At 39.4% G+C, this 27305-nt stretch overlaps 1 protein-coding gene and 1 pseudogene across 3 annotated transcripts in view; both read left to right on the forward strand.

The window, feature by feature from the left end:
• OTUD7A (OTU deubiquitinase 7A) overlaps positions 1–27305 on the forward strand; it is a 336583-nt gene that overhangs the window by 214198 nt on the left and 95080 nt on the right. The gene's annotated exons all lie outside the window — the stretch shown is intronic.
• On the forward strand, positions 25615–26880 carry LOC308647433 (cyclin-dependent kinase 20-like; annotated as a pseudogene). Its single transcript has one exon. The product of its transcript is annotated as a cyclin-dependent kinase 20-like (transcript).

Here is a 27305-nt window from a genome sequence, read left to right on the forward strand (position 1 = left end):
CCAGCCCTATTTTGTAGTTTATTTAGAGACAGGGTCTCACTGAGTTGCTTAGTGCCTCACTAATGCTGAGGCTGGCTTTGAACTCACAGTCCTCCTGCCTCAGCCTCCTGAGCCCCTGGGATTATAGGAGTTCACCACCATGCCCAGCTAACAACTGGTATTTAGTAAATATACAAAAGCAGTGCAGTTCAGAAAGAATATTTTCAACAAATGGTGGTGGAATAATTGGACATTTATATGCAAAAAATGAACTCTGATTCATATCTCACATATTATAAAATTATCTCAAAATGGTTATAGAGGGCCTAGGAGTTTAACTCAGTGGTAGGGTGCTTGCCAGCATGTGTGAAACTCTGGGTTTCATCCCCCGAACCACACACATACATATACACACACATACTCACACAAAAAAAATGATGGTAGAACTAAATATAAAACCTAAAACTATAAAAAGTCTTTTAGTAAAAGGCACAGGAGAAAATCTTTTTGACCTTGAGTTAGGCAACAATCTTTTAAATATGATACATGGTATAATACAGAAATGATAAATTGGACTTCATAAAAATTGAAAACTGCTTTGAGGATAATATTAAGAATGGAAGAAAATATTTGTAAATCATTGTATCTGATTTAAAAAAACTTACATAAAGAACTTTAAAAACTCAATTATACAAGAAAGAAACTACCCAAATAAAAAATGTGCAAAAGATTTGCACATGACTGCACCTAGGAGTAAAATTGCTGAATATATGTTTAGTCCATGTTTAACTTTCAAGAATTAAGAAAACTTATTTTTGAAATGACTGTACCATTTGACTTTCTAAACCAGGAACCGGTTATTTCACACCCTTGTTTAGATTTAGTATGGTCATTCTCTTGGTTTTAGTCATTCTGATTGTATGTAGAAGTATTTTATTCTGGCTTTAATCTTATTTCCTTAATGATTAGTGATCTTCTTCTTTTCGTGTACCCATTTATCATCCATATATCTTCTTTGCTGAAGTGTCTGTGCAAATCCTTTGTACATTTTTAATCTGGGTAGTTTTTTTTTTATAACCGTGATTTGTAAGTTCCTTACATTTTCTAGAATAAGTTCTTTTGCATATAGACATAAATACTGACATAAATATAGATATAAATCAGTCTTGCCAGTGTTATTTATACTTTATAAGTGTTTTCAAAGAAAACATTTTTTGACTTTGTTGATGCTCTCCATTGTTTGTTACCTATTTTTCTAAGACCTGATCTTATATTTATGAATATTTAATACATTTGGTTATAGATCCATCAACTCATATTTTGCATTTTGTTTTATTTGTCTTATCTACTCTTTGTTTCTTTTTTATTCCTATTTTATCTTTTGATTAAACATGCTATTTGTAAGCTCTTTGAGATAAATATTTAGATCAGGGATTGACAACTTATCCCATAAAAGAACAAATAATAGGTACTTTTAGCTTTGCAAAACCACATATGGTCTCTGACACATATAATTTTTTGGCCATTTAAAAATATAGATGTGGGCTGAGTGTGTAGCTCAGGGGTAGAATGCACACTTAACATGAATGAGGTCCTGGATTCAAGCTCCTTCATGAATGAATGAATGTAGAATCAATTTTTATGCATTGTACAAAAATAGGGCCACAATTTTCAAACCCCCAGTTTAGATTATTTAGGTCAGCCTTTTGTTTCCAATTTATATAGTGGAAGTTCTACATTTCAATTTAATTGCTAAGCATTATCTAATTATCTTTGTGTTATTGATTTTTGTCAAGCACACACCCAAGACAAGACATTGGCAAGGCTTGCCTGTTTCAACCGAAGATACAAGTTACTTATAGATTCAGTTTATTACTTACATGGTGAAAAGAAGAGTTGCCAAAGATGCCAGTTTCTTGGTCCTTGTCCTACATACCAGGAAGGAAGACACTTCAGCAAAAGGGGACAAGTGATGTTACATGGAGACCCTGTTTCTGAGGAGGTTATTCAATGCTCCAGTTAAGAGGTTTTATATTCTGCATATCTATCCCAATGTGAGTTGGGGTAAGAAACCCCCAAGGCTCATTAGAGCCTGAGAGGCCACAAGGTGCTACCTCTTGAGAGCCTCCAAGGGGACATAGGAAGGTGAGTGGGAGATGCCCTGGGAATCACTCTGCACAGATCTTCTACCCTCGTTTTTTCTGTGAGGATTCCAAGACATTTTACCAAGACTGAGGCTACAGTTCAAAGTATGTCCGTGGTGTCTTGTGTTGTTACGCACAGGTCACCTGGGCAACAGGGGAGAGCCTGTCCCTACAGTTTCCTGTCTAATTCCACTTGTTCAAGAATAAGTTCCAAATGATTTCAGTCTTTTGGAATTTGAGACTTGACTTATATCTAATTGTATCATCAATTTTGGTAAATATTCTGTGTTCACAGGGAAGCAGTGTTTTTGTTAATTTAGTGCAATGATCTATATATGTTAACTAGATCATATTTATTACTCATGTGATTTTAATCCATATTGATTACTTTTATCTGTTTGTTCTATCAGTTACTGAAAATTCTTTGTTTCAATCTTCAACTATGACCGTGGATTTGTATATTAATATTTTCTTTTCCATCAATTTTTACTTTAATTTGAGGCTAAGAATGCTTAGCGTCATATCTTTCTGATGGACTGATTTCTTTATCATTATAAACATTTTTTTATCTTTACTAAACTTTTATTTTCCTTAAAATCTATTTGTCTGATATTAGTATTTCTATAGTAGCTTTTGGCTAGAGTTTGTGTGAATCACTTCTTCTTTTTTTACTTTCAACCTTTCTGACATTGTATTTCACACGCAGCTTTTCTAAGGAATATATACTTAGGGTTTTAACCCAATCTGATTATTTATCTTTAAGTTGGAGTATTTAGTCACCTTTTTAGATATGATAACTGATATATACAGTTACTTATAATGAGATGAATATATCTATTGAGATATCTAATACCTCTTTATGTTTTTTGATTTTCCTGTCTGTTCTTTGTTATCTTTTTATCCTTCTTGCCTTACTTTGTATAAGTCATTTTATTTTATTTTCTGTTAGTTTCTTGGTTATCCATTCTCTGACCACCTTCTGTTTACTAAAGAGATTATAACATTTTTCTTTAGAAACAGAATTCCCCTTAAATTAGTGCTTTAGTCATACTATGGACAACTCAAGGACCTTAGAACTTTTCCATTCTATTTATCCCCTCCAGCCTTTCACACTAATGTTGTCCCATAATCTTATCCCATTTTAAACTTCATAAAGGACTGTTATTTTCCACAGAGTTTCAATGCTCATTTAGACATATAAAAGCTTTCCATTGTTTCTTATTCTTTCCTGCATCTCCATGCTTTAATCTGGGAGCATTTCCTTCTGCTTAAAGAACACCCTTTAAACCCAGGGGTAGGAGACAAGGAGGGAGAGGGGAAATGTAAGGGAGTGATATTGGCCAAATTATATTGTTATATTGTGTGCATGTACGAATGTGTAACAGCAAATCCCATCAATATGTACTACTATAATGCACTAATTTTTAAAAATGAGGAATTTTTTTTAAAAGAACACCCTTTAGTGTTTTCTTTAGTGTGATCCCCTGGCTATAAATGTTCTCAGATTTTATTTCTCTGGAATTTATTTTTACCTTAACTTTTGACAGATAATTTTATAAGACATAGAAATCTAGGCCAGCATTTACTTTCTCTCAGCCCTCTGAAGACATCATTCCATTTTCCTCAGATCTTCATTATTTCCACTGAAAAGTCAACTGTCTTATCAGTCACTTGAAAGTAATATGTCTTTTTTTATTATTTTTTACTCTTCCTGAATCTAAAATGCTTTTCTTTGTTTTAGGTTTTCAGAATCTTTATTATAATGTGCCAACTTATTTTGTTCTTTTATTTATCCTTAAGGTTCATACCACCTCTGAATCTGTGGCTTGATATCATTCATTAATACTAAAAACATTCTCATTGTCTTTTAAAATATTGCTTCTGTCTCATCCTCTCTATTCTTTCTTTTTAGAATTCAGTTACATATATATATTTGATCTTGTGTTCCTTTTATTTGTTTATATTTATGCTTGTATCTCATTCTACACCTTGTTGTGTGTATCAAATTAGCTGTTTTTATTTAACCTTTATTTCAGATTAATTTTTCTCTTTTCCTGGATATCCAGTCAGCTTTTAAACATACCATGTTATCTAGGAAGAGTTAGGATTCATTTATCATTTATCATCCTTGATACCTCTCTGAATTTTGTGGACTTTAATTTTAGCATATATTTGGTTGTGCCTTCTTTATAATTAATCACATGCTTATTTTCTTCATTAAATTAGAAATTCTTAAAGCCAAGAATATAACACTGATAATGGTAGTTAGCATTTATGAGAATTTTTATTAACCTATAAAATTATACATATTAATGGAGTAGAATGTGATCTTTCAACATTGTGGTAGTATGTGTGAGTGTGTGTGTGTGTGTGTGCGTGTGTGTGTGTGTGTGCGCCTGCGCGCGCGTTTGGGTTGCTGTGGATTAAACCCAGAGACTCACACAGTATACCACACAGTGTACCACCCTCATTTCCCTCACTTCTTATTTTTAGTTACTCTATTTCTTAGTTGTAAAGCTTCTACTTGACTTATTTTTATATTTCCTAGAACTTTGCCAAAATTCTTTATCTTCTATGTATTAGTTATAATTAAAGTAGGTTTTATAACTCCATTGTCTAGAATGCCTTTTTTTGTTCTTGTTTCTACTGCCTGCTTTTATTTTTCTATCTGGTCTTGATTTATCATCATCCTGGTAATCTTAATTGGGTCCTGGATATTTTATATTAACATTTTGAAACAGAATTTTAGGCTTTGAATGATGAGTTTATCTTTTTCCAGGGAGGATTAGGTTTGCTTATTTCAGGCAGCAAGCATGGAGGCATTAGCAATCCAATACCACTTTAAGTGATTCAGTGATTTCAGTGATTTGCAGCTGGATATAGCTCCTTGCTATGACTTTCCTATTTTTAACTTACTGTGACTCTTGGGGGTTAGCCCTTCAGGTTTCTAGCTGTAAGTCTGGAATATGTACCAAGGTCTGTTCTTTGAAGACCCTGAAGTCTATCAAGAGTCTTGACTTGTTGGGACCTCTGATGAATTTCTCAGCCACTGCCTTTGTCACTGCAATATTCCCAATGGGAAAAGTGACTCTAAATCCTAGCTTCAACTCTCTTGTCTCTGTTTTTGTCTCAGATTTTCACCTTAAGATTTCTTACTGCCTTTGAAGTCATCAAAGAGCTTTCTTCCTTATCTTCTGCCATGAGTATTGTTCTTCAGTCTGCCATTGTCTGAAACCAAGCTCTCCTACACAGTTTGGATTTTTACTGTGATATCACTTCAATGGTGTAATAAGGTTATAACAGTTTTCTGTGTATTTTCTCAAAGAATCCCAATTGACTGATGTCAGCGTTATGTAACTAATATTGAAGTAAAATATAATTACTTAATTCACATACAGGAAAGAGTGGTTGTAAATATTACCTGTTTAAAGTCCAGATGGTATCAATTTTTGCCAGTTGAACAAAGGACTGCTAACTTCCAAAACAGAAGTTGTGCATTAGACAGCTAATGTGACAGATGTTGACATTAGTTTTGTAGCTCTGTCATTGCAGTTTACACAGATGCATCTTGTAAAGATGTGTAATTCCATTACTGTCTGACTTAATATATTTTTGCAGCAAAGGGAATTTTTCAAAGCTATAAACACAGATTATCTACCATCGTTTACATTTTACTAGTCATGTTAGAAAGCCCAATTAAATTTCTTATCCATCGACATCCTGATTGATTTGTTTTAAACAACCTCATATACCATCAGTACTAAGAATTAACTCTCCCTCATGAGGGAAACCAAAGGCTTCTCTAGCTCTCTACCTCTATATGTGCTCACATGTCTGTATTTATAATGAACACCTCCACAATCTGCTTCATTCTGTGCCCCCTTCGAGTGCAACCAAAGGAAACAACCCTTTTGTTCTACTTCCCCTGAGGCAAACTTAAGCTTTTGCCAATGAATTTTGTAAAATAGCAAATCAGAATTTCAGAATGACCCTGTATATATAGCAAGAGATGTTTCTTGGAAGCATGGATTGTTCTACATTTTTGCAGGCCATAACTTGCGAGCCAAGAGCAGCTCTGAGTGGGTTGTTAGGACATATCCAGATCACTATACTCAAACCAGAGATTTGGGTAAAACATCATCTGGATTGAGGGAAGTAAGCTTTGTTCTAAATAATGTTCTCCTAATGGGACACCTAACAAAAGTGTACAGAGAGGGCTGTTGATGTTGATGCTGCTACTTGAGGCATTTGTAGTTTCCCCATGACTCCAGGACAGATAGTCCAATGCTGGAATATGAGTTCTGCCCTTTGTTATTCTCTGTCTTAGGCAGCCTGACACAGTCCCCTTGTGCTGGAGAGAAGAGATTGGATGGGAGGAGACCCTTGCTCAGGAGCAGAGGTCAGCCAGATTCTTCTTCATAGCACTGTGGCATGTCCCTGGAAGGCAGATACCAGAATCCCTTAAATAATCAACAGAATATTTGGCCTGAGGCTTAGTCTGAGCCAGTTAAGAAACTGAGTATCGTATTTACTCCTACCATCCATCCACCCTGCACATCAATCACACGCACTCACATCACCCATGACATGTATCTGACAACATATGCCACATGATATACATCATAGATACACAGCTTTCACAAAACACATTTACCATGCAAACACATGTGCACAATATAACACATTCACCATCACACACACATAGCACACACACCACATACACACCATACACTAAATACATTCTGCATGCACACCTACACACATACCACATTCAACACAGAACTAATCACATAATACATTATTTCACAAACACAAATTGCAGATGCATATTCCTTGTATATATCTCACATTCATGTGTGCAGATACTTATATCCATATCATACAAAATGTGCATATGCACATCCTGAAACATACATATCACATACCACTCATGTACCATGCATGTTGGGCAACACAACACACCACATATACCAACAGGCCATATACACCACACATACCAAACACCCATACTTACAACACCATACCACACACAATATGCATGCCATAGTCACTACAGAAACCTCCAGAATCTGCATTCTGCATACATGCCCCATATGAATGCTATAACACAACATGCCACAAAGTATATACATGTCATCCAAACTCATTACACTTGTGCACACCATAGACACACATCATACCCATACTAACCTCATAGTACATTCACAGAGCACATACTCACTGCCTATCACAGGGCAGTTGCAGCCCCTGCCTCTAAATGCTCCTCAGATCCTGTGTCCCAGCCTCTTTCTGTCCTTTCTGATCATCCCTCAGGGCAACATAGAAATGAGAGCAGCAGAAGGGAAGGCCTGATCTAAATGGACTAAAAACATTATAGGTATACACTCTATGGTTTTTTTAAATTTTATGTTCTTAAATAAAACACATAATGGTTGTGTTTATGTATTGTTTACTATTTGTAGAAATTGAGAATTCAAAACATTTCTTTTTATCATAGTGGCTGGTAATTTGTGACATACACAAAATATAAAATATCAAATCTGAATTTCACATGTGCATTAAACTAGTGTGAACTTGCTCTTAATCTTGGAACATTGGAATGATATTTGTCTTTCTTATCTTCTTCTCAAGCTTGTGAGTTGGTCAACTCTATTCTGGAAGGCAGCATAAGGTGGAAGTTGAGAGAGTGAGTTCTGGCAGCTTAGATGTCCTAGATCCAGGTGGGCTTTCACTCCCTGTATATGTATGAGCCAAGCAAGCTAGCTGATGTCTTTAAGTTATTTGATTTTTGTGCTAAAATAGACACCGTCATCATCATCCCATCCACACTAGCGGGATTGCCATGAGATTAAAGAAGATAACATATTTGTATAAAATAGCACAACAGCTGGCTGGTTTGAGTAGGTTCTCAAATATTAAATGAATGAATGAAGGAGAGAATGAGTTCTGCCTCCCAGCATATCTAAATTCTTCCCACAAAAAGCAAACTAAAATAAAACATAAAAGCAAAGAAGCAGATAAGTATAGAAGTCCCTATATTTTTCTGGCCTGATAATACATTCCAACCCACTGCATCCACAGGCAAGGCCTTAGCTCATCCCTGCATCTCTGCTGCAATGCTCTACTGATCACATCTGTTGCTCACAGAAGCTCCTGGTTACTGTGATGACTCACTAGGACCCAGAGTCTCAAGCAGGACCTGCCTCCTGATCCCACAAAGTGCAGAAGTGAGAGGTGCAGCTTTTCCAAAGGCTCTAGCACAGTTGCACATCTGGTTTGGCTTGACACCTCACCCAGCCCTGTGAATCCTTCATGGATTCCAGAGAGGGAGCCACACGCTGTCCTCTGACCCACTTCTCACTGGCCATGTTATGAGCCAAGTAATGAACTCAGTGCATTTAACACGCTACTCTTGCTGTTATTTGAAGTATTTTTGTGAAGTACCTGGACATAATTTTCAGCCATGATTTTAGGAAACATTGAAAAGGTAGAGCTGCTCAGGCAACATGAGAACAAGGAACCCAGGCCTCTCCTAGGACAGCATCACCTCTGCAGAACCCCCAGGATCACCCACATAATAGTTATACCCCAGGGACACTGGGACAGGCACCTTTGGCACTCATGTGAACCCACAAGGGAACCACTCAGCCATCTCAGTGTTGGCGGTGGGAAGCAGGGAACACCCTGCTCTTCCTGTCTGAAAGCAGGAAGCTTCCACCACTTGTGCTTATACCCACAACTAAGATGTCAGGAAGTCCTTCAGAAATTCAGTCCCTGTGCTATAGGGCAGCAGCCCAAGTACCCAGCCACTCTGTGTTTGTCCCACTAATATCTCCACTCTTCAGACAAGGACCTGAGTAAAATGTAAAATAGAAGTCATGTCCATGAAATTTTACGGTCAGCTTGTCCTAACAAGGAGCTGGGAAGGGAGTGCTGGAATTTGATTGGGATCACACTGACTCTTTGAAAACCTAGAGAAGACAATTTTGCAGAGGGAGAGAAGAGCTGGAAGGCTTACAAGACCTGATCTCAGGTGTAGTCATCAGAACCCTGTGATATGTGCATGGGATGAACCAGAGGTGTATCCTGGAACAAAAAAGAGTCCTGAAACAGACTTATACCAAATGGTAAGTTTACTTTTTAAAAGTCACCAAGAGATTTTCTCCTATTATGTAGGTTCTATTCACATTCAGAATTGATTCCTTTGCTGTGAAGAAGTTTTTTTTAGTTTGATTGCATCCTATTTGTTGATTCTTGATTTTACTTCTTGAACTTTAAGAGTGTTATTAAGGAAGTCAGTTCCTAAGCTGGCATGATATAGATTTGGGCCTACTTTTTCTTCTATTAAGCACAAGGTCTTTGATCTAATACCTAAGTCTTTGATCCACTTTGAGTTGAATTTTGTGCAGGAGAGAGATAGGGGTTTAATTTTGGTTTTCTGCATAGGGATTTCCAGTTTTCCCAGCACCGTTTGTTAAAGAGGCTATATTTTCTCCAATGTGTATTTTTGATGCCTTTGTTTAGTATGAGGTAACTATATTTATGTATGTTTGTCTCTGTGTCTTCTATTCTATACCCCCCACACACACACACTGGAATATTACGCAGCCATAAAGAAGAACAAAATCATGGCATTTTCTGGTAAATGGATGGAACTGGAGAGTATCATGCTAAGTGAAATAGGCCAATCCCAAAAAAAAAACAAAAGTCGAATGTTTTCTCGAATATACAGCTCTAATTCACAATAAGGAGGAAAGTGTAGGGAAGAATAGAAGTACTTTAGATTAGACAAAGTTGTATGAAGGGAATGGAGGGCGTGGGAATAGGAAATATAGTAGAATGAAGCAGACATTACTATCCTGTGTGCACATATGATTATATAATCGATGTAATTCTACATTATGTACAACCAGAAGAATGAGAAATTATACTCCACATATGTATAATACATCAAAATACATTATCCTATAACTAATAAGAACAAATAAAAATATATTTAAAAATTTTAGTCACAAGAGAATGAAAATGTCTTTTTAATATAAGGATTGGAGCAACTGTAAAACAGAATCTATTTACAAAGGAAGAAGCAAAGGTGGAGGGAGAGAGCAAGGGAAGAAGGGAAGGATAGAGGAAGGAAAGAAGGAAGGAAATGCGGAAGGAGAGGGAAGAAGTCGGGGAGGAAGGAGAGACTAACTTTGGCCCTGAATTCTACCATACATGGCAAATTACTTTCTGGTAATTTGTTTATACACTTAAACACATAGTGGGTAGTTTTTCATTGGCAAATATAAAGAGGCCCAAAAATAAAAACAAAAGAAAAATAAAACTAAAAAACAGAAAATGAATGATAAATTGGACTTCTTCAAAGCCAAAAATTTTTATTCATCAAAAACCTGTGGTAAAAATAAAAAGGTAATTCAAAAAGTGGGAACTAATAGTAATAAAACATAACTGAGGAAGCACTTGTATCTAGAATATATAGATAACAACTACAAGTTAATTATAAAAATATAAATCATATATATAAATATAAATATAAATATATATATATACACACACATACACACACACACACAAATGACTAATGAGCCCGTGAAAAGATACTCAAATTAGTCAGATAGATGTGTCTTAAGATCTCTGTTCCCCAGTGTTCAAACACTGATCTAGGTCCAGCAGTTCCCCTTTACCCATGGTTTTTCTTTCCATGGTTTCAGTTGCTGGAAGTTAATACAGCCCCAAAATATTAAATGGGAGATTCCAAAAAAAATAATTCATAAGGTTTAAATTACATATATTGTGAGATCTTGCCTCTTCCTTCTTCATTCATCCTAGGACATAAATCATCCCTTAGTCTAGTGTATCCATGACGTATATATTACCCACCCATTAGTCACTTTGTAGCTCAGTATCAGATTAACTGTCACCATATTGCAGTGCTTGTGTTCAGGTAACCCTTATTTTACTTAATAATGGTCTTGAAGTGTAAGTGTAGTGAGTCTGATGATTCAGATATGCCAAAGAGAAACAATAAGTATTTCCTGTAAGTGAAAAGGTGAAAGTTCTTTACTTAATAAGGAAGTGGCGGGGGCCAGTGGGGAATCACATGCTGAAGTTTCTAAGATCTACAGTGAGAACAAAACAGCATATATAGGGTTTGGTACTATCTGTTGCTTCAGCATCTATCGAGGGTCTTGGAATATATCCCCTACAAATAAAGGAGGACTACTGTATGTTGCAAAGGGACTGCAGATGGAATGCAAGTTGCTGATCAGCTGATTATAAAACAGAATAGCGATTATCTGGGTGGGTCCAAGGTAACATCAGGGGTCTTTGGACAAGACAGAAGAATGAGAGATGAGGACATTTAGGTCAGAGGATTTTGAAGTGTGAAGGTGACTTATTCCACTACTTTGAGCTTGAGGAACCAACAGCTTAAGGATCCAATGGCCTCTGGAAATTGGCAATGACCTCCAGCTGGTAGCTTGCAAAGGCAACAGGGACTCTCTGCTCCAGCCACCAAACCTGAAGGAGCACAGAAGCTGATTCTTTTTCTAGAGCATCCAGGAGGGGGCACAGCCCTGCTGAAACCATTACTGTACCTTGTAAGAAATCAGAGAACACAAACCCACTGAGCGCTCTGTACATCTGGCCTCCAAAACCATAAGATAATACATTGATGTTTTTTAAGCCACTAAATATGTGATAACATGTTAGGCAGCAGCAATGACAGAGGTGCCAACTGAGAAAGGACAAGACAGCCATGCTGATGGAAAGAACAGGGTCTAGATCTCAGTTGTGCTGGTGGTTACAGTTCTGGGAATTCATTCTACTGTCTACAAATTATACCATGAACATTTTAAAAATTACAGACATGTTGGAGTATTTCTCTCTGCAGCTAAGACCTCACCTCTTCCAAAATAAAACCCCATGTCCTTACCTCAGCCCTGCAAAGTCACTCCTCCAGGTTCACCTGTAGGTACTACAATTACACAGACCCACAGCACAATTAAACCTTGCTGTTCTAATGACTGAGAATGCTGTCCTCCAAATAGCTGCAGGACTCCCTTCCTCGTGTTTTTTGTTTGTTTGTTTGTTTGTTTTTTTGATGGGGGGGTGGTCTCTGCTAAAGTCATCCTGTTAAGGAACTATTCAGTGTGTGAGTAGAGTACTAAAACAGCAGAGATGGGGTGCTCTCTGGATCTCTGCTGAGTGCATGAACTGTATCCTGGGGAGACTCAGACTCCTGGATGATGCAGCCTCCTGAGTGAGCACAGCCTTCAGGGTAGGTGAACCCTCCTGGACACATGGGCTCTTGTGAGGACACAGCCTTCTGAATAGATTCAGCCTCTTGGGTAGATGCAGCCCACTGTGTAGACACTGTCCCCTGGGTAGATATGCCTCTGTGGGGACATGGTCTGCTGGGTAAACATAACCTCCTAGGGAGATGCAGCCTCCTTGGTGGACCTCCTGCTGGGTAGATGCTGCTCCCAGATGGGTGTAGCCTTCTGTGTAGAAGTACCTACAGGGAGGACATGGCCTCCTGGGTGGACACAGACTCCTCATGCTCAGGCCTTACCTAGCACAGTGGGTTCTGAGTCTGTACCAACTCTCATTGCCCACACCTGCCTCTCTTGGCACTCTGCCTAGGGAACCTGGGAAGAGGAGGGTATATACAGCTTGCATGAATCCTGATCACTGCATGGGTATGATTTCACTGTTTTGTCAATACAGACTCACAACAGTATTTCTTTTACTCTGAACAAGCAGAAAATATGCTCAGAACCCAGCAGTCTTTCTGACTGCCATGTGTTGACTACCCATGTCTGAGCTGATGACTCCTTTGTGGGGGGCAAAGTCCTCTTCAGTGTTCCTAGTCCCCCAGGGAAGGCACTAGCCTGGGTTTATGAAGCCTGGACTCCAGTGGCTTATAGCAATCTCCATCATCATCCTTGTGATACACAGACACAGCGCAGTTGGTGAACTTCCTTGTAGAACTGGATGGAAAGAGCTGGAAGATTTTCTTTAAAAGTTAAAAATTAAGATTCCTCCTGGAGGCCAGGTTGGCAGACATCCAATATAAATGAAGTGATTTTTTATTTTCAGTTCTTCAGGAGTTAATTTGATTTCAGTTTTAAAAATCTGCCTGAGGAACTTTTAACAGAAATAATTTATTTTTTTTCTTTTTTTTATTGATTATTTAAAGCATTACATAGCTCATGATATATCATCTTTCATACATTTGACTCAAATTGTGTTTTGAACTCCCATTTTCACCCCAAATACAGATTGCAGAAATAATTTAACTGAAAGGAATAGTTTTCTTTCTTAAACACCATGCAGATCTAAAGTACAGGGTGCACAGCCAGGTTGTCCTCTAGAAATGAGGGTTCCTGGTAAATCTCACCTCAGAAGGCTGCCGTCAATCTCAGCACAGCATACTTTAATTTTCAACACAAAATTCATTTGACAGTTGACTTAGCTTTCTTAGACTTTATGAAAATCCATATTTGGATTCTTTGTAAAGCTATTTTAAGATTAAAGGCCAAGAGATCTTACTTGATGTGTCAGTGAGCTTTCCATCACTACAATAAAATACATGAGGGTAATTAGTTTGTAAAGAGAAAAGATATATTTTGGCTCACAGTTTGGGAGTCTGCAGTCAATAATAGATTATTCATTGTTTTGGGTCTGTGACAACACATCATGGTGAGAGTATGGAGTAGAGCAAAACCACTTGCCTCATCAGTCAGGAAGCAAAAGGAGAGTGAGGAACGGGCCAGAGTTCCATAATCTCCTTTGAGAGCATATTCCCAGTGATCTGAAGACCTCCCATTAAGAGAAATTCCCACCACCTCAAATAAACCCCTCCTCATGGGGACAGTCCTTTACCACAAGGACCCTTAGGAGACATTCAACATCCAGACTCTAGTACCTGAGTAAGTAATGCTGATGCTGATTTCAGTAAGTAGCTTTGGGCTGGCTAAAAAGAGGATGATTCAACTCAATAAGAAGAAAATCGAGCCATAAGCTAATTATGGCTTTCTACAATATGACATTTTATTCCAGTAGGTTTCTACATCCCCTGAGACAATTGGCTTAGACATCAGGGTGAAGGCAGAATGTGACTGGGTGTGAGCTAGTTAAATGAATTCAATCATTTTTCTTTGAAACTAAATTATATTTTTTTCAAAAAGTCCATCTGAGACTTTGAAATCAAATTATATATTTTCTATAAATCCACCTGAGAGAATCATTTTTGTCCTGCTGACTTTGTTTCATATAAATGAGACCAAGACAGGCTCTGTGTGTTGGCTTCTAGCTCAGTTGTTCCTCCCCTGTAGGTTGGAACCCATTAACTTAAAATCCTGCCAGCCCCAAATTCAAATGTTTACATATCTTTTTATTTTTTTTTCAGTCCTTTAGATTGAACCCAGAGTTTTTTGCATGTGAGGCAAGCATTCTACTACTGAGCTATACCCCAGCGCAAATGTTTTAAACATAGCTTTAAAAAAAAGCAGAGTTTTAACCAGTTAGAGCCTTTCTGTTTTGCATAGCCTGCTAAGTCTTCCACAGCATCTTGCTTGTCATTGATAAGATAGAGCCTTGTGGTTATAAGACTACAAACCACTGCTGCCCTTTAGAGCTCTCTGACCTGGAGACTCCACTTTTGAGTGATGTCACCTGCTCACATGTGTTAACCTATGTTCTCAGCAATAGGAGATATCTATAGGTGCACATACATACATACAGGTATGTATATATCATGGAGAGGAAGATAGAGGGAGAAAGAGAGACTCATAAGAAATTGCTTCATGCATTTATGAAGATTTTCAAGTCCCGAGATCTGCAGTCAGTAAGCTGGAAAACCAGGAGACCTGATGGTATAAGTTCTAATCTGAATCTGAAAGACAACTCTCATTGTCAGGCAGAAAGAGTGAATTTTCCCTTATTTATTCATTTTGTTCTACTCAGACCTTCAATAAATTGGGTGAGACACACCCACACTGGGGAAGGCAATCTTCTTGATTCAATCTACAGATTCAAATGTTAATCTCCTTCAGAAACACCCTCACAGATGCACCCAAAATCATGTTTAATCAAATATCTGGGCACCCTGTTGCCCAGTCAAGTTGACACAAAAAGTTAACCATCACATGTGAGCTCTCTCTCCAGTCTGTCTATCCCTGAAGAATTCCCATATCCTCCTCCCCTTCTAAGTAGCAATCTACCTCCTCCACTGTAGTCCCTGAACAGTCTCCTTCAATGAGTGGATTTCCAGCACTCAACCCTGTGGAAACATCCCCCATAAAGCTTGTGTGTTCTACTGCCACCTCATGGTCATATATTTTTTTCCTTGTTCATACCCAAATCTCCCCCAACCCCCAGCACCTCTCTGCAATTCACTGGTCAGATGGTGGTTTTGCAAGCCTCTGGGCTCTTGTGTGTGCTTTCCCCCCACACTGCTCTTCTTCCTCCTCTTTTGGAAAGCCTCCTCCTCACTCACAAATAATGGGGTGTGTCATCCCCTTGAAGACTCTTTGCACTCTGTACATACCTCTCAACCGTCCCAGTGCACATCAGCTGTTTCCATGCCTGTCTTAACTCTTTCTTTACTAACCTCTAAAGAAGCACACACAGGTCTTTATTTATATTTATATCAGCAGAACTCAGGGATGCCTGCATGTGCTGGGAGCCCTATCAGTGTCTGCTGAGCAGGCCCATGGCCACTAAGCAGTTAACCTTCCCTAAGGTGCAGCCTTGGAACACTTCCTCTCTTATAGATTTGGCTGTTCATTTTAGCTGTTTCTTTAGCTGTTGTAAAGATAATGCTCCATATATTTTTCATCATCGCTTAGATTAATTGCATTCTGAGCATGGAAAGCCCAAGCATCTAGAAATACCTAAGGTTACTGTGTTTATAATCTCAGAAGGTGTTTGATCCAAAAGTAGAGTTTCTCAGACTGTAAGTACATGTGCACTTATATAGTCATAGGGCAATAAAATAATTTCATTTGTGTAATAAGTCAATAATGAGTTAATATTTACCATGAATATATAATTATAATGTCTTTCTTGGGGCTGGGGATGTGGCTCAAGCCTCAAGCGGTAGCGCGCTCGCCTGGCATGCGTGCGGCCCGGGTTCGATCCTCAGCACCACATACAAAGATGTTGTGTCCGCCAAGAACTAAAAAATAAATATTAAGAAATTCTCTCTCTGTATCTATCTCTGTATCTCTCTCCCTCCCTCCCTTCCTGTCTCTCTCTCTGTCTTTAAAAAAAGTCTTTCTTTTATTCTATTGCTGTAGATGATCAGATCGAAAGTTTTTTCAAAATTATTTTTATCACAAAATACACTGATTTATATATATATGTATGTATTTCACGTTATTATGAAATTGGTAGCTTTAATATTTACCTTGTAGAGTAACAGAACATAGTTCTCATTCAATGCTAAAATTGACTATATTTATTTGCTAGTGTTTAAGCAGTTTTTTGAAATGGGGGAGTCCACAGTTTATTTTAGTTTTTGGATATGTTCATATTCTCTAAAAACAAAACAAAAAGGAGCCAATTCATTAGCTAGACAAACAAATTACTTCCATTCAGGTAAAATCAGGCCCTGAGAATACTTTAACATTAGTAGGAATTCAGTAAAGAAAATACAAACAAAATGAGAAAATGAAAGTCATTCAGGATCCAGTTCTTTAGACCAGGATCTCTTCTTTCAGTTCTTTGTATACGTTTATGTACATACGTTTATAACACGTGTATAGATATGTGTATTGTGTGTATGTGTGCTATATATATACATACATACATATATATGTTCCAGGGTTGGGGGTAGAAAAATCTTGCTGTTTATTGAAACCCATCCTTCCTTCTCCCTAAGCAGGCCACTAGGCCTGATTGCCCAGGCCCAGTATGGCCACTCAATAAATTCCCACAGTGAAATGACAGAGAGCAGCATGTACACTTTTGTGCGTGACCTATCATCTTCTGTCTGAGGAGATGAGGTATGGAAAGAGACTGAAGTAAAATAAGGGAGAAAAGAGTGTCCCTTTGGATTCTTCCTCCTTCTGGCTGAGCAAACTGTGGCTCCCCAGGACAGCCTTGGAAGTCACATTTAGAAGACAACACCTGGATCCCTGGGTGACTCTATGGAATAGAGTCACCACTTCCCTGGACTCCCAGCCTGAATTCCATGAGTAAGAAGAAATAATCTTTTTTTTCTTTATGCTGTTGATGAGGGTTGGAGAGTTCTACTGATACCTACAGCTTAACCTACCCTAGATCATGAATTTATTAAATACTGAGATGATACAAAATAATATTTATCAAAACTAATTATAAGCCAGGCGCAGTGGTACGTGCCTGTAATCTCAGCATCTTGGGAGTCTGAGAAAGGAGGATTGTGAATTCAAAGCCCACCTCAGCAAAAGCGAGGCACTAAGCAACTCAATGAGACCCTGTTTCTAAATAAAATACAAAATAGGGCTGGGGATGTTGCTTAGTGGTTGAGTGCCCCTGAGTTCAATCCCTAGTACTAAAAGAAGAGGAAAAAAAACTAATTATAAAATATTGCAGGTTTTGTTTTCTGCAGGACTGAAGAGTGAACTCAAGGCCTCACATGTACAGGAAAGCACTCTACTACTGAACTATACCCTTAGCCTCTAATATTGCAAATTTAAACCACCTTTAAAAGGGTGTGGGGAATATAATGATGGGCTTTTATCATTAACATTGAAATCCCTTCATGTTTCTTCTGCCTCTCCCCTTGGAGGCTACCACTCCTGTGTTTACCTTTTCTTTTCCCTGGCTTTTCTTTAGTATTTCTCTCTCTCTCTCTCTCTCTCTCTCTCTCTCTCTCTATATATATATATATATATATATATATATATATATATATATATATATATATATATATATATATATTTACTATCACATGCTTTGAACTTTATGTAAATGGAACCAGAGTGTATGAATCTCTAGGAACTTTCTTCTTTCTTTAACAATATGTTTCTGAAATTCATCTGTATTGTTGAATGAAGTTTAACTGCTTTTTCCTTGCTGCATAGTATCCAGTTGTTTGTAAAAACAAAAATGCATTTGTTCTTTCTACTTTTGTTGAACCTTTGTCCTGTATCTCTTTTCTGCTGTTATGAACAGAGTTTCTCTATGCATTTTTAATAGGACTCTTTGTTCTTATGGAAAATGTACAGGCATTTTCTAGGTTTTGTACCCAGAGGTTGGGATTTCTTAATATTTTAGATAGAGGGAGATTGGATTTAATTAGTGCATGCTGTATGCGTGTTTGTGAATATCACGTTGAACCCCATTGCTATGTGCAATTGATACATGTTAATAAATATCTTTTAATTTTTAGAAAAGCAGTAATGTGTCTCAGCTGCCAAAAGCATAGTTGGAGAAGGGATTGATCAATGCTGAATGTTCCATATGAGGGTTGGTAGAGTTCTGGTTATTGGTGCTAATTCTAAGGGTGATGTCACTGGAGTGTTAGAAATGAGGGAACAGGGTCAAAGGGGATGATAATGGAAGGGCTCAGGTTGCGACAGAGAGGGAAGATGAGTCCAGAATTCTGCCTGGTGATGCCCCTGCTCTTCCCAGGGTTACTCTGACAGCTCCGCCCCCCATCCTTACCCAAGTCCTTTGACTCAGTGGCCATTGCTGATACATAATGAAGAGTGTGGATTCAGCTTTTTGAGTCCAGGCCTACTCAAGACCAGGATGCTTTCCTGGCTCTTCTATTTTGTTTCCAATTGGATCTCTGAAAAACAATAGAACCCTATATTATAGCTTGTTTTTTATTGCTTTTATAATCTTAAGATTTAGAGTGCCCTTTATAGATGAATGTCTACCATGTTTCCTTTAAGTTGCCAAAACAGGGACCTAAGCAAAAGATGAAAACTGAAATTGCCCAAGGTCACAAAGCAAGCTAGAGGCTGGGCTGTGGCTAGGACCTACCTGCCCTCCTCACTCCCAATCACCCTGCCTCTGATTCATAGGTGAATTTGCAGGGTACACTGACTCAATACATGTGTTACTCACAGCAAAACGACTTTTACATGAAAATCCTGCTCTCGGTCACTTTAGGACTTGCTATTTGATACCCCATAACCTTATTTGGAATAGATAGATATTTGGGGTGCTCACATTGTGTGTATAGATTTGAGACTTTCATTTAAGTTTCAAGTCAATTCATTTAGAGAGATGTACTGTAAAAGCTGAATCTCACCTTTTGTGTCTTCCCTTTCTTTGTCTTTTTCCTCCATCTCCCTGTGCTTCTTTGGTCCTTCTATCATGGTGGGAAATAAATAATGGATCCACTCTTAGAGGGATAGATGATAGTCACATAATAGTAACAGGCAGGTGACCCTTATTCACAGACTAAACCAGCACATCCTTGCTCTTCAGAATTCATACTAAGTCCTACCCTAACCCTTTCTACCTTTTTCTGTTTTACATACATTCACATATGTAATTTTGCATTAATGATTAACAAAATCATTTATTTCTAGAAAAAGTCTTCTCTTTTTCAGGGCTCATCCTGTCTTCTTGCCCATATCACTACCAGCTCTTGGAAGCCGATATTAATAACCTAGTATATATCCTCCCATATTTTTATTCAAGCTCAAATCTTCATCTACAGACACATATGTGCACACACACAAATAGATTTAATGTTCAGTCAGCCTTCTGTACCCATGGATTCTGCATCCATGGATTCAACCACCTCGGGTAGAAAATATTTTTAAAATTTCCATCTGCACTGAACATATACACACTTTTTTTCTTGTCAATAAAATACAGTGTAACAACTATTTACATAGCATTTACATTGCGTTAGGTATTATAAGACATCTATATATGATTTAAAGTACACAGGAGAATGTGTGTAGGTTGTATGCAAATATTACACCATTTTATATAAAGGAATTGACCATCCATAGAATTTAATATCTGCAAAGGTCCTGGAGCCAAACCCCCATGGATACTGGGGGAGAGACAACTGTATACATATGTAGATTCATATATGATTATAGCCAGGGTCCTGTTAAGAACCCAAAATACTTTAGGTTTGCAGATGAGAAGGGTTTCCATTTAGTCAGGAGCTTGTAGCATCACTGGGAGGTCTGGAGGAGTGGAGGTCAGGCAAGCCTGGAATAGAGGCAGTTGACTGACAAGTCATACTCAACCTTGGGGAATCCAGAGAGGCCATGCTGCCACTGCTGGCCTTCTACTGAACCAAAGCTGCAACGCAGGTCATTTGCAGGCACTCTACTGGAATCAGCTGTGACTCACAATCAAAGCCACTGTCACCATCTCAGGAATGGAGAACAAGATTCCCTGAAGTTCATCTAGGAGCTGTTGCTTCTCCCTGCTAACCTCAGAGTACTGTGGCTTCTCTTGCCGCCTTCCAAATAGTGCACAAGCACTTTTCATTTAGAAACTTGTAACTTATCAGGAAACCAATCTGGGAAGTGCCATTCCAGGCTTCTCCTGAATTACACAGACAAGAATGGGGTAAGGGGAGGACACAGGAAGGAGAGTGGTCCAGTTGGTAAGAGGCTCTCTAGCCCTACCCACACTTTTTGTCATGTCCTCATCCATCCATATCCTTGGACCCATATTTGGGGTGCTCACATTGTATGTATAGATTTGAGCAAGCAAGAGCAATGACCTCATATCTCACTAACCCCCAGAGATGCATCCACTTTTCACCAAAAAGGGAAGATACAGAGTCCCAAAAGTCACTAAATTCTTCTTGAGTTTTGTTCCTTCCTCACCTGGCTTGATCATAGCCCAACTCTGATAAAGTGTGACTTAAAGAGCTGTAAATTAACAACTCCATCCCTGCTTGTCTACCTTATGTCCTATGGCAAAGATGGGAAAGGGGCACAAGGGATTCATGTATACCAGTAGATAAGTAACTAAGCAAGAAATAAATAAATTCTTATGATCTGGAACTCTGCCCTTTGAAGAATCTGGTGACAAGTGTGTAACATTTTCATCCACTGCGTCTGCTACCCCCCTACCCCCTGCCAACACCAAGAACTTTATATCTAAAGGGCTCAGCTTTAGTTTCTGCTGGTGCTATGCAGGAAAAGTCCTGGTTTAACATTTGTAAATCTACTTCTATACATTTTTCATATTTTTACTGGAAAAAGAAACTTGGTATTCTTTCAATGTGTCTGATATTTCCTGTCTTCCTAGTTATGGATCTGGTAACCAAGAAAAAAAATGCTAGGTTTTAAGGTGACTTGGTTATCTTCCCATCATAAATCTTCTCAGATGTGGTCCTTACCAGGCCTTCAGACAAGGAGATGCTAGCCTCAGACAAGTGACTCTTCTGCTCATCCAGAGGGGTTCAGGATTATGAGGATTTGGGGTCTTCAGGTTGCTCAGAACCAACCTAAACATTCCTGGGATTCACATCCAGCTGTCTTGATCACGGTCCTACTGTGTTCACAGGAGATCGAGACAGGCTTTGAGTTCAACTTGTATGATTCTGCAACTTGCAATATCAAAAATATCAGCTTTTGGAATCAATGCCACCATAGCTGGAAGAGTTAAGCTGTTCCTTAAGGGAGGTCGAGGAAACTCTGGCTCCACAGCCAAGTCTGGAGCTCAGATAAAAGCCCATCTCACCCTTTTTCCTTTCCAGAAGGGCAAGTCCTATGCCATTCTTTCCATCATCAGGGATCTCATCTCATCTCTGTGTTTCTGAAACCATTTACAGAGCCATGTTCTATATCCATCAGCATTTGTTCAAGGAAATAGAAGCTGCTCTAGGTCTTCCAAGGAGAAAGGGGAACTTGAGGTTTTCACAACCAGGGTAAATACAGGAATATGGAAAAGCCTTGCTACCAACAGAAAGTTCACTGGCATTCACTGGAAATTGAGGAATCCTTGTGAGTCCCAAGGGACACCTCTACCACCACTGTCTCAGTGGCTTAGATTCCCAAAGCAGGTGTTTCACAGGAGTTTGCTGGAACCTACATCAAATCTCATATCTGCTCTTTGCCCAAGTGTGTGCTTGCAACTGCTTCCATAGAAAAGCAGCCTGTCCTCTTCCACATTCCAGATCTTGCACTAGTATCCCTTGCTGGAGGGTGTCACTGGAAATAAATTGAGGGGCAGAGGATTCTGGGAAGAGTCAGCTGCCAGCAAGTAGAGTTAGGGGATGGGGTTAGATAAATGCTTCAATGGTACAAAATTGACCACGGTACGATATAGCATGGGTCAAACAGGACTGGGTTCATTTTAATTTGCTAGACTGGATTGCACTGAGCATACTTTGCAGCATACTACCCTTCTTACTCAGCAGTCCTTCCCTGAAATCTCCCCAAATCTATTATATATGTACACTAGTTCTTTTTAAATGATCAGGTAGATTTTGATGCATCTGAATGTGTGTGTGTGTGTGTGTGTGCGCGCGCGCATGCACGCGCATATACATACATACATACATACATACATACATACATATTTCTTTTCTGACAATAAAAGAAGAGGTGACTACTGTCAGGAATTCATCCAGATTCTTACTCAGGTTTTTTTGTTTGTTTTCGTTCAAACTGTTCTTGGCCAGTGGCCTAGCAGACCATGCTTGTTACTTCATGTTTACAAGATGGTTGCCACAGCTCCAGGTACCATGTCAACTTTCAAGGTAGTAACCATGGGGACGAACAGCACAAGTCAGCTCTCCTCCTCAATATGCATGCTTTTAAGTCAGACATTTTAAAAAATGCTTTCAAATGCTTCCTGATAGAATCTGGTCCAGATCTGAGCTCTAAGGAATGACAACATCTAGAGGTGAAGGAGGAGGAGACACTATTAAATAGAAAGTACTAGAGCAGCCTTTTGACATAAGAGGATGATTAGGAGAGGGTGCTCTCTTGGAATAAGTAAGAAGAGAGTGAATCAAAAAGGTAGTAGAAGTTAGCTATATTGAATGGCAGCCAAGACCTTGGATTTGCTGTGTAGAAGTCTTGAAAATAACTGTGGTTAGTAGAGTGATGTGCACAAAATCTATTTTATAGAGGGTCAAAGAGAAAACACAAATCTCTTGTCCATCCACATATACTGCATACACTAGCCACTAGATTTGGCCATGGAATAAAAATGACACCAATAACTTTTAAGTGTTCCCTATTAAAAATTCTTAAACAAAACATCAGTAACCTCATTTCAGTTCAGAATACACAAGCATGCAGTGGCCTAGGACCTAATGGAAGATTAGTTTGGGCAAACTTTGGGATAATTTCCTTTTCCATATTTCTATAAAAATAAGCTAATTAGTACTAACATTATCAATGTCAGCTGGTTTAGAGATCAATTATTTCAACTGGTTCTTTGTATTTCTGTCTGTATTTAACAGCTATAGAATCCAAAATTGTTGCTGAAAAAATATATGGATGAAGTTTTTTTTTTTTTATTTCTGGCAATGTGACCAACTCAATATTATGAAAAAGTTCCCATTCTGTTATACCTAATGTACTTGGGATTTTAAACCTTCCTCATTTTTAAGTTTTAAAACTTTTTTTACTATTGGTTTTAGATAGCTAATTCATTTAAATTGTTTCAAAATCAAAAGAAGACATTGAAAATACTGCCCTCTTTTTGTCCTCTGTGCCCACTGTTCTCTGACCCCTTGGTCACCACCTGTGTTGCTTTCTTATTTACTCTTCCAGAATTTGCATGTGCAAATATAAGTATCTATACATGTGTGTATATACATTTACAAATACAGATATTAACAAATATATATATATATACACATATACATATGCATGTACATATATATTTATGTGTTGTGTGTGTGTATAAAATGAATATGTACATATTTCTGTCTTTACTCCACGGTAAGATTATAAATATTTTTACTCCTTAATGTAGGCTAACTATCCTTCCATGCAGCTTCCTCATTCTTTCATACACTAGCATAACACTGTGTCAGGAAGCACATACTCCAGTGTACTTCTTTCTGTAGATAGGCACTTGGCTTATTTCCATGATTTGCCATTATAAACAATGCTGCAATGACATTGCACATACTTCGTTTTCATGTATACATATATACAGGTATTTCTGTAGGATAAATTCCCAGAAATGGAATTTCTGGGCCATGGATAAAAGCATTTGTATCTTTGATGAATACTAAGGATTTATAATGTGCACTGCTACCAGCAAGTGGATGTGCAAGCCTGTTTATCCAGACTGGTAACCAGGTGGGTTGCCAACTATTGCTTTTTGCCATTTAGATATCTGTAAAATGGTTTTTCCATGTATTTGTAATTTGCATATCTTTTAGTGGATGAAATTAAAAGCATCTTTTCTGTGTTTAGGGGCCATTTGTTATTTTTCCATGAACTCTTTGTCTGTATTTAACAGATATAGAATCCAAAATTGTTGCCTGAAAAAAATATACAGATGAAGTTTTTGTACATAGACCAGGTACTGAGGCGGCAGAGTGAGCTTCAATGTCTGGGAGCGTCCATCTCCTCTCTTTGCTCTGTCCAACACAATATTATGAAAAAGTTCCCATTCTATTATACCTAATATACTTAGGATCTTAACTTATTTTTAAGTTTTAAAACTTTTTTTAACTATTGATTTTAGATAGCTAATTCATTCAAATTATTTCAAAATCAAAGATTTTGTTAATTTTTATTTGTTTGTTTCTGGACAAAACACACACACACACACACACATACATACACACTCACAGAAGCAGAGATTGTAATGTTTTCTCCAGAGCTCTGATCCCTCATTGAGGAACCCAGGCCTCCCAGCCTGAGTCGGGAGAGGTGTTGCTGATGGCTCACAGTTCAGTCCCTCATCAGCATTTTCCCCCAAAGAAGTCACCTGGCCCAAGGTTCTCCCTGGGATTATACCCATCTCAGATACTGTTTCTCATCTGGTGTAAATGCTGGACCTCATGTCTCTGTGTGGACCCAGGGGAGGAGCCATCCCCACTCTGCACGGCCCACAAACTTGGCAACGGCTCTGCATGTCCTTGTGGGTCAGCAGCCATTGCCAACTTCACCTCCCACAAGCTTCCTGTCTGTGAATTTCCTCCATAGATTTTTCTGGGAACTGACCTACTTCAGAAATAAGCCTCTTGTATGTGATATGAGTTACAAATATTTGTCCCCATCAGCATTTGTCTTTTGACATTCTGCATGTAATTGAGTCTCTGGGGCTCTTCAGTAGCTCCCTTGTGTCCGATCCCGAGGCATAGACCAGGTACTGAGGCGGCAGAGTGAGCTTCAATGTCTGGGAGCGTCCATCTCCTCTTTTTGCTCTTCTTTTTCAAACATTACCTGGTTATTTTCGCTTATTTTTCCAAATGAACATTAAAATCATCATGTCTGATTCTATAGAAAAATACTATTTATGTTGGAATCATACTAAATATATGTTAGCTCAAGAAGAGGTTATGATATTGAGGCTTAAAAACTAAGGGCTGATGGACCAGTACTACATCCTGAGCCGCATCGGGGAGGGCGCCCACGGCATCATCTTCAAGGCCAAGTACGTAGAGACTGGCGACATCGTTGCCCTCAAGAAGGTGGCCCTGCGGCGGCTAGAGGATAACATCCTCAACCAGGCCCTGCGGGAGATCAAGGCTTTGCAGGAAATTGAGGATAATCAGTTTGTGGTGCAGCTAAAGCCCGTGTTCCCGCATGGTGCAGGCTTCGTGCTGGCCTTTGAGTTTATGCTGTCAGACTTGGCAGAGGTGGTGTGCCATGCCCAGAGGCCGCTGGCCCCAGCACAGGTCAAGAGCTACCTGCAAATGCTGCTCAAGGGTGTGGCCTTCTGCCATGCCAACAACATTGTGCATCGGGATCTGAAAACTGCCAATCTGCTCATCAATGCTTCAGACCAGTTCAAGATAGCAGACTTTGGTCTGGCCCGGATCTTTTCTCCTGATGGCAGCCGCCTCTACACACACCAGGTGGCTACCAGGTGGTACCGAGCCCCTGAGCTCCTGTATGGTGCCCGCCAATATGACCAGGGCGTTGACCTATGGGCTGTGGGCTGCATCATGGGGGAGCTATTGAATGGGTCCCCTCTTTTCCCCGGAGAGAACGACATTGAACAGCTTTGCTGTGTGCTTCGCATCTTGGGCACCCCTAGCCCTCAAGTCTGGCCGGAGATCACAGAGCTGCCAGACTACAAGATCTCCTTTAAGGAGCAGGCGCCAGTGCCCCTGGAGGAGGTCCTGTCAGACGCCTCTTTCAGGCCTCGGACCTGCTGGCTCAGTTCCTCCTCTACCCTCCTTGCCAGCGCATTGCAGCCTCCCAGGCTTTCCTGCATCAATACTTCTTCACAGCTCCCCTTCCTGCCCACCCATCTGAGCTGCCAATTCCCCAGCGCCCAGGGGGGCCTGCTCCTAAGGCCCACCCGGGACCTCCGCATGTCCATGACTTCCATGTGGACCGGCCTCTTGAGGAGTCGCTGTTGGATCCAGAACTGATTTGGCCCTTTATCCCAGAGGTGTGAGACGCTGGCACAGGTCCTGCCTATCCCCCAGAAATACCTGGGCTGCTTGTTTGTCCGCCTTCTGCCTGATTCCACCTTCCCGGGCCTTCCCAGGGCCACACTGGACACTCTCCACACTAGCCTTTCTCCCACTGTGGCCTGCTCCTTAACCTCCTTGACGGGGGTCCCAGGGTTCCAAGGAGGCAGAGGTCACGTTTCAACCAAGGCAATGAGGATGTCTAGCCAAGCAGAGGAGGAGACCATGGCCTCCATTATGCTGCATACTGTCCTGGAACCACCCATGCAGTGGCACTGCCTCCTCCAGGACATTCCTATTAGAAGCATCCGGGAAGTGCAGAGAGAAAGGTATCCTCATGTTGGGAACCTGAGTGGGCAGGTAGGTTTGTTTTGGTTCTCAGAGACAGTGAGCCCTCTTAATTCAGGATTTAAGATTTACATAAAAGCCCCAAATGACTTTGCCTATGTCTCATCCTCCTCTGTTTCTACTAAGGGAGATGGTAGAAGTGACAGTGTCTCCTGGCCCTCACCTGAAAGGTGACTGCAAGCATAGCTGCTTTTGCCCTGAGGGATTCCTGTGGCTTCGTGTGACTGAGTGCTTATTTGGAAATGAGGTAGAGGGAAGTCTAGGTCCAGGGATGGGCAGGCTGGGGATTC

This window comes from Spermophilus citellus, assembly GCF_964194105.1.
Source record: "Spermophilus citellus genome assembly, chromosome: 4".
NCBI lineage: Eukaryota > Metazoa > Chordata > Mammalia > Rodentia > Sciuridae > Spermophilus > Spermophilus citellus.